General features: G+C 41.1%; 1 long non-coding RNA gene across 1 annotated transcript; it reads left to right on the top strand.

Annotated features, from left to right (window-relative positions):
* The first annotated feature begins 11248 nt into the window (after positions 1 to 11248).
* On the top strand, positions 11249 to 14830 carry LOC107377112 (uncharacterized). Its single transcript, XR_001571901.3, has 3 exons — positions 11249 to 13255; positions 13338 to 13623; positions 13909 to 14830. It is a non-coding gene; the product is annotated as an uncharacterized lncRNA (long non-coding RNA).

The following is a 14830-nucleotide window of genomic DNA, read 5'->3' as shown; positions in this document are numbered from 1 at the left end:
TTGGCTTTTAAAAACATCCCTGTAGTTTCTGAAAATGATGTTGATTTGATCAAAAAACGAGAAGAAACAAGCTGCTTTCAGGCTGATTTGATGCTTTATCATCAGCTCACTGATTAGCTAAAAGTTGGAGGAAAAGGAAGCGCCTTTACCTGTGAAGTGTGTGTGTGTGTGTTGCCCGTGACTGCCCTGCTGAGGTCCAACAGGAAACGGAGCATCATCCTCGTCCACCAGTGGTGTTGCCTAACATTGTGTTTCATACTGATCTCAATGTTTTTCTTCATTTTCTAATTCATGGGTAGTGTCAATAGAGTTGTGAATTATTATTATTATTGCACAGAATTTTATGTATGATTACATTGTTTGATTGTACATTAAAAGAGAAATATGTAAAGAAAAATGTTTTAAATTAAAAGGAGAAAATGTTCAAGCTGCACAGGTGAGTCTTAGTTTGTGGTCAGAGTCAAGCGTCTACCAGGTTATTAATTAGTTATTATAAATGTATTTTTGTGAGAAACAGTACTACGAATCCTGACTCCGTAACACCAGATGATTGAGCTAATTAGTTTAAAACATTTTATTTAAATGAATGGCTCTAACCGAACAACCAAATGAGGGGAATATGTCAGTCATGGGACAACACACCAGTTTAAGATGATCAGTATATCCCATGGAGGTTCCTTTAAAGAGCAAGTCACCCCCTACTAGATTTTTACTCAACTCTCACTTCCTGTTTGAAAAATGCAACAAATGCTGTTGCCTAGCAGACAGAGAGGGCGTAGTCGCTAACAAATACACACACACACACACACACACACACACAGGCTCACAACGACATTGTGGCATCATATGGTACCAGCTAACGTCCTAGGGTACCTCTTAGCCAATAGCGATGGCAGATTTAAATTCAAATGCAGTGCAGAGTTTTTACCTGACAACGGCACAACACTGACAGTTTTAGATAGAAAATTTAAATTTTAACTTAAATGCACTAAAGTGCAAAACGTGACTACATGTGTCTGCAGCACAATTAGACCAATTTATATAGTTTATCAGAAAAAAGTTGATATGGAGGTGACTTGCTCTTTAACATAAGCTATTTTGGGGACCCTTCGTACAAAAAAATGACTGATTAATATGTCATTAAAATTATAAATTTAAAAAGTCAAAATTTTTTACACAAATTCCATCCTTAGCTTCAGGCCTCACCAAACAGTAAAATATTTGTTTTTGAGATTTAACCCCTTTGGGGCCATGTTTTATAAAAAAAAATAAAAAATAAGATTTAATCAGTTTTTGTGTGTTAAGTCCAGAGGACGTGTTTTGGGGTGAATTGTCGGGGCTTTGGAGAGTCACAAATGGGCATAAAAATATTTTTTGTGTAGTGTCAGATATTCAGAAAAACTCACTATGGTCCCTACGCACAATAAGTACATTGTAGGAGTAGTAGTAGTATATTTCTTTCAAACATGTGCATACACCTTCACTACAATTCATCCTTCCAGTCACGTGTTTGAAATGGAGTAGGCAGAAGTAAACACGCATTTAGCCCCACCCCCACAGTGTGTTTGTCATTCCACACAAGCTAATATGAGGTTTGTGATTTACAAATAATGAAAAGAGAAAAAAAATAAACAATACAAACCAAAACATCACTTCAATTACAATTCACCCCCTTTTCCTCATTCATATGTTTAATATTTGTTTTTTATATCTTGTTTTAAACTGGTAAATATTAATATTTTATTTCATTTCTTCAGCCAAACTATTCCATAATTTCACTCCTAGCAAAAGGTCAAATTAAAATATATTTCAAAAGTCAATTTTTTTTTTACACAAATTGTGTCCTTAGCTTCAGTCCTCACCGTAGTAAAACTGTGTGTGTATGCGGGTGTTATAACCTCAGATAAACATGACTCAGCATCCTCATGCAAACACACAAAAGCTTCAGACTTTTATTTTGACTGTTTCAGTAGATTTTTCTCTGGATGCAGGATCAACTTTCTGTCCAAAGGTGGAAAAACTTTAAAAGATGAAAAAATCATTTTGTTATAAAAACACAACAAAGTGACTTTGAATGAAACTGATCTCTGATCAGCTTTTGTTCCAGGAAACCTGAGTCACATGATCAGAACTGCAGCATCTTGATGCTCTGGTTAAAAGATGGAGACTTAATCTGACAGGAAGAGCAGAGCTGACGTGTCCAAGCATTCAGTTTTCTTCTTCTTTGTGACTCTATGTTCAGGTTAGAGATGTTGTTAATAAAAGCAGAACATTCAAGTTTAAAATATCTTCTGTCAGTTAGTGACTTGTTGATAGCAGCATTTAAGCCAGAATAGAATCACTCCTGCAGGCTGTGGGTCCACAGTAGAGGGGGACACAGAAATGGATTTTCTTTGCTTTCCCAACTCACCACCATGGACAAAAAAAATCCTCTTGTATTTGCAGCCATCGGCCCAAACTCCATGGCGGAGCTGCAGTTTCTCCTGTCGACTCTTAGCAGCGTGTTTCTGCTCATGGACTTCTGACAGATGGATGTTTCCATTTCTAGATCAGTGATCTTGTAGATGTTTGGATCTAGAGACTTGATGGAGACTAGGCTTTGTTGCATTGTGAACCGGAGAAAGGTGTTTGAGGAGTTAATAAAATCTTTGAATTCCTGAAATCCCTTCTGACTGCCTCTCCAGATCAAGAGTATGTCACCAATATACACTGCTCACAAGAATTAAAGGAACACTTTTTTTATTGGACCTGGCATGAAATCAATTAAACCTGTTTGATAATTTCCTGGTTGATTAAGCAGCTGAGGGCATTGTTAATCACTTTCAGCTGTATTGGTGTTCATGGACTTAACGGCAGGTGCACTAAAGTGGCAACAATTACAAAACCCTCAAAACAGGACTGGTTTAACGTGTAGAGGTCATTTCAAGTTTCTCCCTCTTGATCTTTTTCGGCTGGTTTTCCACTCGTGCTAGTTTTGGCTCTCTCCTGGCAGTATGAGGCGATTCCTTAACCCTACAGAAGTTGCACAGGTTGTCCAACTTCTCCAGGATGGCACATCCACACGTGCTGCAGCAAGAAGGTTTAATGTGTCTTCCAGCACAATCTCCAGATCATGGAGGAGATTTCAGGAGACTGGCGGTTATTCTCGGAGAGCTGGACAGGGCCGAAGAAGGTCCGCAACCCATCAGCAGGACCAATACCTGCTCCTTTGTGCAAGGCGGAACAGGCGGAGCACCGCTCGTGCCCTACAGAATGACCTCCAGGGGGCCACTGGTGTGAATGTCTCTACCCAAACAATCAGGAACAAACTTCATGAAGATGACCTGAGGGCCCGACGTCCTGTAGTGGGCCTGTGCTCACTGCCCAGCACCGTAGAGCTCGACTGGCATTTGCTCAAGAGCACCAGAATTGGCAAGTCCGCCACTGGCGCCCTGTATTTTTACAGACGAGAGCAGGTTCACCCTGAGCACCAATGATAGACATGAAAGAGTCTGGAGAAGACAAGGAGAACGTTATGCTGCCTGCAACGTCGTTCAACATGACAGGTTTGGTGGTGGGTCAGTGATGGTCTGGGGAGGCATATCCATGGAGGGACGCACAGACCTCTACTGCCTAGGAAATGGTGCTCTGACTGCCATAAGGTATCGAGATGGAATCCTTGAACCCTTTGTCAGACCCTACGCTGATGCAGCAGGTCCTGGTTTTCTCCTAATGCACGACAATGCCCGGCCTCATGTGGCATGAGTATGCAGGCAGTATCTGGAGGATGAAGGAATTGAAACCATTGAATGGCCTTCACGATCCCCTGACTTAAACCCAATAGAACATCTGTGGGACATCATGTTTCGGTCCGTTAGGCGGCGCCAGGTTGCTCCTCAGACTGTACAAGAGCTCAGGGATGCCCTCACACAGATCTGGGAGGAAATGCCACAAGACACCATCCGTTGTCTCATTAGGAGCATGCCCCGACATTGTCAAGCATGCACACAAGCTCATGGGGCCACACAAGATACTGAAAAGCAATTTGAGTTGCAGAAATTACATTTTTGAAATAATGGACTAGCCTGCCACATCTTCATTTCACTCCGATTTTAGGGTGTCTACACAATTGAGCCCTCTGTAGGCTGATGACTTTTATTTCCATTCAAAGACTTGGCATCCTTTTGTTCCTAACACATTGCCCTGTCATTATTTGTGTAGATATCCAACTTCATATTGAGATCTGATGTATCTAATGTGTTTCTTGAAAGTGTTCCTTTAATTTTTGTGAGCAGTGTATATCTTTCATGTGGGAATCTGCAGGAGAAATCTGCTGTTCCTGAATAAATGTATCTTCCCACAGTCCCATGGTGAGCCATGCATACGAGTGGTAAAGGTGCTTCCCATCGCTGTAGCTAGTATTTACAGATACAAATCATCTAGGTCTTTAAAATAATTCTTATAGAGAATTCTTCAGGAGATTTCGAGTAGAAACTGATCATGAGGCATGGAGTCAGGTGGCCGTTTCTGTAGAAAGTGGCAGAGAGCATCAATCCCTGCTGTGTGTGGGATACAGGTGTGCAAATTCTGGAGATCTAATGAGATCTGAATGTCATCCGGTTTTGCTTTGATAGGTTTAGGATGTCTGCAGTGTCCCCTACTAAACAGGGTAACTCTGAAATTCTGACCATTCATGTGGAACTGCCTGGCTCACCTGCCTTCTCGGACTTTGCTCCATTCATCTTGCTGACTTAGTGAAACTGATTAGCTTCATGAAGCCAGCTGGATCTTTGGTAGACTGCCTCCTGGCTAAATTGGTGCGCGACTCAGTGTCTGCACTGAGCCTGGCACTCATGAACATTTTTAACATTAGCCTCAGCACTGGAGTGTCCCCTAAGGTTTTTAAAGATGCGGGTCTTCAGCCGATATTGAAGAAACCTGGTCTAGATCACTCCATTTATGAGAACTTCCACCCTATATCAAAAGTCCCGTTCCTCTCGAAGGTCCTGGAGAAAATTGTTCATGGACAGATTTCTGCACATATGGACAGCAACTCGTTGTTGGATGTGTTTCAGTCCGCCTTCATACCACAGCATAGCACTGAGTCTGCTTTGATTAGAGTGCTAAAGGACATTGTGGTGGTATCTGACTCTGGGTCTAGGGTACTGCTGCTCCTGCTGGACCTCTCGGCAGCTTTTGATACGGTCGATCACCATATTTTATTGGACCGGCTTGGGTCTTGGGTTGGGGTGACGGGAGTGGCACATCAATGGTTCCGCTTCTACCTATTCAACCGATCCATTACTGTCCAGATTGGTGACTGTGCATCCTCCTGTCTCCCACTGCCTTGGGAGGTGCCACAAGGCTCCATTCTTGGGCCACTGCTGTTTTCTATCTACCTTCTGCCACTGGGCAAAATCCTGAATCAGCACGGGCTGAGCTATCATATTTATGCTGATGACTGCCAAATATATGTAGCAACGGATGAGGATAACGTGGGCTCGCGATTTGCTGCATGTTTAAAGACGTGAAAGGCTGGCTGGCATCCAATTTCTCAAAGATAAACGAAAGGAAGACTACTGTTCAGTTTATTGTTTTTGACCCCCGCAACCACCATGGCTGTTTGTGACCCTTTAACCTTCAGCCCCAAACAGTGCATGACAAGTCTCAGGGTAAAGCTAGATGCTGGCCCCACAGATTAACTCAGTCGTGAGGTCTTGCTTTTACCAGCTTCGCCACCTTACTCGCCTCAGACTAATCTTGAAGCGGAGGCACTTGGAATCAGTCATCCATGCCTTCATTACCTCTCGCCTGGACTATGCAAATGCCTTCCTAGTTGGTGCTCCTGTCTCTGCCCTGAATCAGCTGCAGGTCGTCCAAAACGCTGCTACCAGGTTCTTGACAAACACGCACAACCGTAGCCATATTACCCCTATCCTGGTGTGTCTTCACTGTCATTTTCCGAGTACAGTTTAAGCTATTGACTTTTGTCTTTAAAGCACTCAGTGACCTGGCACCTCCCTATCTCTCTGACCTACTCACTCCCTATGTACCCACGTGCATGTTGAGGTCAGCTGACCTCCTGCTGCTTTGCACTCCCCGGATGCGACACAAATCATGGGGTAAATGAGCATTTGTCCATCCTGCCCCAAACCTGTGGAAGTCTTTACCTATTATAGTTGGACAGGCTCCATCATTGGCGATTGTTAAATCTCGTTTAAAGACCCTCTTCTATGATTTGGCTTTTAGACCATGACTCGTTTTAGTGTTTTATTGTGTTCTTAGTATTCCTAATTTTTTATTTGCTTTTATTGATCAGTATTTTTATCTTCTGTTTTATTGCTTTGATTGATTGTGTTTTGGTCCAGCCTGTGCTGCACTTTGGGCAGCTCCCATGCTGCGTTTTAAATGTGCTATATAAATAAAGTATGGTATGGTATGAGTCATATGAAGAGGCTGGAATAGAAACCCTGATGCTCCTTATCTGGTCCTCAATAAAACTGTTAGTTCTGTCATCATTTAGTGTTCTGATGGCAGGAAGAAAGAAACCTGATGCTTCCTGTTTGATCACATTTGAAATGTTCTTATTTAATAAAACTACAACATCTGATTGGGTTTCTGGAAGTTGGGACATCATCAGTGGCCCCTGAGCTCTGACTGACAGGAAGTAACCGATGTAAAAAGTTTGATCAGGAAGCCTTCAGAGGGCAGGACCTGACTCCTGCTCTGATAAAGAGACGAGCAGAGACTAAGCTCACCAGACGACGCTTCACATCACATGCAGAGGGAACATGGATCACACAGCACTGATGGTGTTGGTGTCTCTCTGCAGCTCAGGTAGGCATCGGCTTTCATCATCAATGACCCGCACTTCCTATAGCGCCTTTCAGAGGACTCCAAAGCACATCATTCATCCTTTCACACACTGCTGGTGATGATCTACGATGTAGTCACAGCGGCCCTGGGCCGCACTGACAGAGGTGAGGCTGCCCATCTCAGGTGCACACAGCTGTTTCACCCTTACTTATCCAGATGTTTTAGGGCAGCAGCAGCTCAGGAGTGGGGCACCATGTCACCTGCTGGTGTTGGTCCATTGTGTTTCTGAGGTCCAAGGTCAACGCAGCTGTCTACCAGGAAGTTTTAGAGCACTTCATGCTTCCTGCTACCAGCTTTATGGAAATGCAGATTTCATTTTCCAGCAGGACTTGGCACCTGCACACAGCGCCAAAGCTACCAGGACCTGGTTTAAGGACCATGGTATCCCTGTTCTTGATTGGCCAGCAAACTCACCTGACCTTAAGCCCGTAGAACATCTATGGGGTGTTGTGGAGAGGAAGATGCATTAGGCCAGACCCAACAGTTCAGAAGAGCTGAAGGTCACTATCAGAGCAACATGGGCTCTCCTAACACCTGAGCAGGGCCACCGACTAAATACTGAGTCTGTACATGTTCATACTTTTAAGTTGGCCAACATTTCTAAAACTCCTTGTTTTGCATTAACAATTGCAATTGCTTAATTGCTATTCTAATATGCTGAGATGCTGAATTTGGGGTTTTCATTAGTTATCAGTTATAATCTAATATAGAAGTTTCCTTTTTTGAATGGAATTACTGAAATAAAAAACGTTGTCCTGATAATCTCATTTTCTGACCAGCACCTGTAGAAATGATGACCAGATGAGTAAAAAGTGAAATAAATGTTGTTGCTTCTGTAAATAACTGATCAGTTTTAGGTCTTAAAGCTGGTTGTTGATGTGAAGGACCAGAATCTAGTCCATCAGTTAATAAAAGACTTAAAATCATATCAAATGGAGACAGTGTCCTGCCCACGGCCAAAATCACACAGATTAAATATCAGGCTTAATAAAGCAAATCATGGAAATCTCATAAATATTAGAAAAAATTCAACTCAGCAGAAAACTAGAAAAATTAAATGTGGGTTATTGAACATTAGGTCTAGTTTTTCTAAGACTTTGTTAGTTAATGTCTTGATTTGTGATAATCAGATCTCTTTGCTCTCTCTCAGAATCCTGAAGGAGGACTATGTTAGCTTAAACGAGTTGACTCCTTCAAATTATTTAAATCATCATATTGCTCAAAGTACAGGGTGAGGAGGAGGAGTAGCAACAATTTTTCATTCAGACCTATTAATCAATCCCTTACCAATTAATAGCTACAGTTCGTTCAAACATCTTATTCTTACTTTTCCTAATCCAGATTGCAAAACTGTAAAACCACTCTTGTTTGTAGTTTTGTATCGTCCACAGGCGCTTACTCTGAGTTTTTGGTTCAGATCTCTGATTTTTTATCTGATTTGGTGCTAAATACTGATAAGGTCATCAGGGGCGGATTTAGGACTGAAGAAGATCCGGGGCTTAACACACACGCGCGCACACACACGTGACACGCACTAGTCAACATCATACATGTCTTGTACCACATAATTTTTAATCTGAAGCTACATATTAAGCATATTCAGGGCAGAGTATTGTTCCTGTTAGTGTTTAGTGTGAGATGATAGTAAATATTCTCTTTCTTTCTCCTTCAACTTTACCTGATAGTAAGCTAACTTTAGGCAAACCAGCAGCACAACAAATATTTTCAAATAAGACTCACAAACCTGAGTCAACACCAGTCTCATCAAAGCTGGGGTTCTGTTGCGGTACTTTTGGTCTAAAAAACGTCCTTATGTCCATCTTCACACATGCGTTTCAGGCAGAGTGTAGAAGAAGCCGGCTGCTGAAGGGCTTCTTCTTCAGTGGTGGAGGCTCAGGCAGGCTGTATACAAACTACTGCTAGCTGCTCCCTCTCTGTTGGACTTTGGTACTGCATGTTACTTCCGCGATTTAGATCCGGGGCTTTTAATGAAACATCTGGGACTTCAGCCCAAGTAGCTGGGCCTAACTCCGCCCCTGAAGGTCATTATAGTGGGGGATTTTAATATTCATGTGGACATTGAAAATGATAGCCTCAATGTAGCCTTTAGTAATATCTTAGACTCAATTGGTTTTACCCAGAGAATACATAGCTCCACCCACTCCTGCCATCATACATTAGACCTTGTGCTGACTTATGGCATAGAGTGTGAGGAAATAACGTTCTTTCCACATAATCCAGTTCTCTCGGACCACTTTCTGATAACCTTTGAGTTTTATATAACTGAGTTCTCGAGACATGAAAGTAAATTTCACTATAGTCGGTCTCTATCTGACAATGCAGTTGCATCTTTTAAATCAACTGTTCCATCTTTACTGTCCTCAGCATCAGAGGCATGTAGCAGAGGGCAATATTTTCAGTTCTAGCCCCTCACAAATTGATGCATTAGTTCATCATGTTAATTCCTCTTTACATGTGGTTTTAGATGTTGTTGCCCCTTTAAAAATGAAAATAATTAGGCACAGGAAGTTGGCTCCCAGGTTTAATTCTCATTGACGAACTTTAAAACAAAATTCTAGAAAATGGGAGCGAACATGACGCTCTACACACCAGGAGGAGTCCTACTTATCCTGGAAAAATAGTTTTGTGCTTTATAAAAATAAGCTTAGATAAGCTAGAACTGCTTATTTTTCATCGCTAATTGAAGAGAATAAGAATAATCCTAAATTTCTTTTCAATACAGTTGCCAAACTTACACAGAATCATAGCTCTGAAACATCTATTCCCTTAGCCCTCAGCAGCAATGACTTTATGGGATTTTTTACAAGTAAAATTAATTCTATTAGAAACAAAATCACTAGCCTCCTCCCTAATGTGATTTCTTCTTCCCCAGTAAGTGAGGCAGCATCAGAGGTAACTGTAGAACCTCATCTGTGTTTGAACCGTTTTGATCCAATTGAGCTTTCAGAGTTATTAAAAATATTAGCTTCATCTAAACCTTCAACTTGCATTTTAGATCCAATCCCAACCAAATTATTTAAAGAAGCATTTCCTTTAGTTACTGCCCCCATTCTAGATATAATCAATATATTCTTAGTAAATGGGTATGTACCACAGGATTTTACGGTTGCTGTAATCAAACCTTTACTTAAGAAGCCTTCTCTAACCAATATCTAACCTTCCATTTTTATCCAAAGTCCTTGAGAAACTAGTGGCCGACCAAGTATGTGAGCATCTAAACACTAATGATCTGCTTGAGGAATTTCAGTCTGGTTTTAGAGAGTATCACAGCACTGAAACTGCATTAGTGAAAGTTACAAATTATATTCTCATGGTCTCAGATAAGAATCTTGTGTCTGTTCTAGTCTTGTTAGATCTCAGTGCTGCCTTTGACACAGTTGATCACAATGTTCTTTTAGAAAGACTTGAACATGTTGTAGGGATCAAAGGAACAGCGCTAGGCTGGTTTAAATCCTACCTGTCTGATAACTTTCATTTTGTAAATTTACATGACAAATCTTCTTCATACTCCAGGGTTACTTGTGGAGTACAACAGGGTTCAGTGCTTGGACCAATTCTTTTTACTATACACACACACACACACACACACACACACATATATACTGTATATATATATATATATATATATATATATATATATATATATATATATATATATATATATATATATATATATATATATATATATATATATATATATATATATATATATATGCTTCCAATTGGTAAAATCATTAGACAGCATGGGATAAACTTCCACTGTTATGCTGACGATACTCAGTTATATTTATCCATTAACCCTGATGAACCTGATCGGTTAGGTAGATTACAGGCTTGTCTTGAAGACATAAAAATCAAATCAAGACAAGACTGAAGTTCTCATCTTTGGACCCGAAATTCAGAAAAGGAAATTGCTTTGTCAATCACCTGAGCTGAATGGCATTAAACTAATTTCCGAGATCAAAGTATGGAACCTTGGTGTTAACTTTGACCAGGACATGTCATTCAAATCCCACGTTTAACAAGTTTGTAGGATTTTCTTTTTCCACCTTCGGAATTTTGCTAAGATTAGAAGCACCCTTTCCAGGAGTGATGCTGAAAAACTAGTTAATGCATTTATTACATCAATACTGGATTACTGTAATTCATTACTCTCAGGAAGTCCACAGAATGTAGTTAAAAGTTGTAGCTTCTCTACATCGGCTGCCTGTTAAATACAATAGAATTCAATTCAATTCAAGTTTATTTATATAGCGCCAAATCACGACAAGAGTTGTCTCAAGGACCTTCACACAGTAAACATTCCCATACAGGTCAGTTCATTAAGCCAATCAGAAAAAAGTTTCCTATATAAGGAACCCAGCAAATTGCATCAAGTCACTGACTAGTGTCAGTGACTTCACAGTAATCCTCATACTAAGCAAGCATTTAGCGACAGTGGAGTGGAAAACTCCCTTTTAACAGGAAGAAACCTCCAGAGAATCCTGGCTCAGTTTAAGCAGCCATCCACCATGACTCACTGGGGATCGAGAAGACAGAACACGCAAACACCAACACCAACCCATCCACACACACAACATATATACCAAGTAATGTTTCTATAGTTACATTGGGATTTCTTAGTAAATTATCTATTTGGTGAGAGATAAACTTTATTGTATTTATCCTAGTGAATCTATAATTAAATGGGTAAACTTGTAGTAGCACATTCATTGTCAAAGAAGGTAAAATATTATTATCAGGAGAGGGAGAATGTTTAAATGGTTAGCAGCAGTGTTCAGCCAATGGCCCCCTCCATGAGGCCACCACAGCTCAGCAGAACACCATTGTAGCTTCTTCTGGGGAGAAAAACACTTAGAGAAAAAATAAAGTTAACAGCTGAAATAGCAAAAAATAATGCAGTTAAAGAGCAAATTGTAGAAGAAAGTAGTCGAGTGCGGAAATGTCCTCCAGCAATCTAAGCCTATAGCAGCATAACTACTGAGATAACTCTGGATAACCTAGCCTTTTGCTGAATTGAATTGGATTTAGAATATTTGGACATTTTTAATCTGATTTTCATTCTTTTCTTATTTAGCTTCATTCAGTCGCAGCTGATCAGTCTGATAAAAGCTGAGTCACTGATGACATCATCATCATCTCTGATGAAACTCAGTCACATTAAACATGGCTGCCCCCTGCTGGACACACGTCAGTTACACACAGAAAGAATTCATCTCAGTATCTAATTTCTGCTGCAGTTTAGTTGGTTTTACCGTTCCTGTCAAGATTCACCTGATTCATAATTATTACTTTACTCCTTTAGAAACACACAAGCTGAATAAACTAGCTGATGAATCCAGGTTCTTCTTCTTTCTTATATCTGGAGCTCAGAATCTTTTTCATGTTTCTTTTGTGCTTCTGTTCAGCGACGTCTGAAATCAGACTGGAGCGGGGAACTAGTCATTGTCATGGAGACCTGCAGAAGAAGGATCAGGGAGACTGGTGGGAGGTGGTGGACCAGGACCTGGACTGGAACCTGACATCAGCAGCTGAAGTGTGCAGACAGCTGGACTGTGGACCTGTGGTGCCGATAAGTAGAGTTTATTATAAACCCATGAAGATCAGCTGTTCAGGTTGAGTTATTTGCTTCTGTCTGTGTTTCTGGTGGAGAATAAAACTAAACCAGAACAAAATCATTTTAAATCAAACTGAACTTTAAACTAAGTTTCATCAGAAGAAGTCGTCTCTATAATATTAGAACTAAATGTATTTTTCTGATGCAACAACATGGCTGAGGCTATAGAACCTTGATGTTATGGTTCAAATATTTGTGTGTAGATACAGAAAAACATGAGGTTGTAGAGGTGTTGATAACAAGCAGCCTCCATGTAGATCTGGGTCTGATCTGTCTGCTCTGTAATGTGAATGGAGGAGCTCAATAATCATCATTAAGTCCAGGAGTTGACAAATGTTTGAGCTGCATGTGAGCAGCATCAGCTGACTCTAGTAAACTGGTAGAAATGATCAAATATCTGACATGAAGAAACCAGGAGTTCCCTTTAAACAGCTGATCCTCTTCCTCTCTCTGTCCAGACTCAGTCAGACCGCTGGATGGGATTAACCGGTGTTCAGGCAGACTGGAGGTGAACCTGGACCAGTCCTGGTCCTCAGTGGGTGAAGGTGCTTTTGACCAGCAGGATGCAGGTGGTCTGCAGGGAGCTGGGCTGTGGGCTTTCTTCAGTCCTCCAGGGGGCGCTCTTTGGAGAAACAGAGGCTCCAACATGGAGCAAAGAGTTCCAGTGTGAAGGCAACGAGACTGCTCTGTTGGACTGTAGAAGCTCAGGTTCAGATGGAAGCACCAGCTCACCTGGTTAAGCTGTTGAACTCACCTGTTCAGGTAGAGGAGGAGCTACACTCCTGATTCAGTTAACTGGTTTATTTTATTTATTCTAGATTTTTCTGTCTTTTCTCACATTAAGATAAAATCGGGTTGATGGGAGAGGCCAGTCGCTGTGCTGGGAAGCTGGAGGTGTTTGACCAGGATCAGTGGGGGACTGGCCTAGTGTCTGGAACAAGAACTCGGCTGCTGTAATTTGTTCTAACCTGGGTTGTGGTTCTGCTGTTTCGATTAACACATCAAAGGAATATCACAAAGACCTGCATAGAGGATAGATCCATCCTGTCTGCAGTCAGCATCTCTGCTGATAGAGTGTTTATATCATGATGAGTATTACTTTGATGAGACCCTGGAGGTGATCTGCTCAGGTGATCCTGAACTCTCCACATGTTTAGTAACTTTTCAGCAGGTTTCACTTCTTGCTAATAAAACACTGGAACTGGTGAACCTGTAGATGAACGTTTTGTTAACATTAGAGTCTATTCCACTTTCAGGCCCTCTATGTTGTGCTTCAGCTTGTCCTCTAACAGCCCTTCCCACAAATGAAGCTGTCATGTTTATACATGCTTGTAACCATGGCAACTAATGAGTCTCATGACATTTTTCATTGAATGTTTGATAACAAACTGAAGCTATTTCTATCTTGCTACCAGGTTTGTTGGTGGAGCCACAGATCTTCCTCTCTCCCTCCACTGACGGGGTCTCCAAAGCCATAAAACAGGGGTCTGAGGTTCCCATTGGCTCAGATTTCAGCATCATGTGCTCCATCACACCTCAGTACCAAGGCGGTTCCTTCCAGCTCATCTTCATCACCTCCACCTCAACACAGAATGCCACCCTGCCAGCTGTCAATCACTCTGCCCTCTTCCTGTTCTCTGCTGCAGGCCCCGCCCACCAGAGGCATCTGAGGAGAGAGGGTAAATAATCTTCGGTGGAATAGCTCCTTCAGCACGTTACGTGTGTGTTGCTATGATTCAGTTTGCCCAGTAAATGAAGGCAGAGCTCTTTGATCTGCTGCATTCATAAACTCAGCCTCACACACTGACAGCAATAACCTAACATCATTGTGATCTTGTCTAAAAATGGAGCTGAATTGTTTTCATAATTAATCAAAACGAATAAAAAACTACAAGTGTTTGAAAAAAATAACACAAGAGTGTGTATTTAAGACAAATTACTCAATGTTTGCAAAGATTAAACACTTGATGTGTTTATTTTACATCCTTTACTCATTGAATGCACAGCAGAGTCGATGCTGCTTTATTCATGGACATGAACAAAAACAGGAAATATATAAATTGAGATTTATTTAATTAATATAACAAATAAGGGGGGAAGAGTCATTGAAAGGCACATTCTTCTGGAAGCTTCTGATCCTGATGACACCAGAAGGAGACCAGCTGCAGACACCAGAGGATCACCTACGACCAAGAGCAGCTAGTATCAGTAAATAAATAATGAAATCAGAGCAGTTTTAGTGGGCTGTTTGGGATTGTGTAACATAAATGAACACATTACAGAATAATTTTCTCATGGGGTAGTTTCGTAACTTTCTATGCAGCAGATTGTAACTTG

This window comes from Nothobranchius furzeri, chromosome 2 (assembly GCF_043380555.1).
Source record: "Nothobranchius furzeri strain GRZ-AD chromosome 2, NfurGRZ-RIMD1, whole genome shotgun sequence".
Taxonomy (NCBI): Eukaryota; Metazoa; Chordata; class Actinopteri; order Cyprinodontiformes; family Nothobranchiidae; genus Nothobranchius; species Nothobranchius furzeri.
Note: the sequence above shows the minus strand (reverse complement) of the source record. Positions and strands in the feature narration are given on the sequence as shown.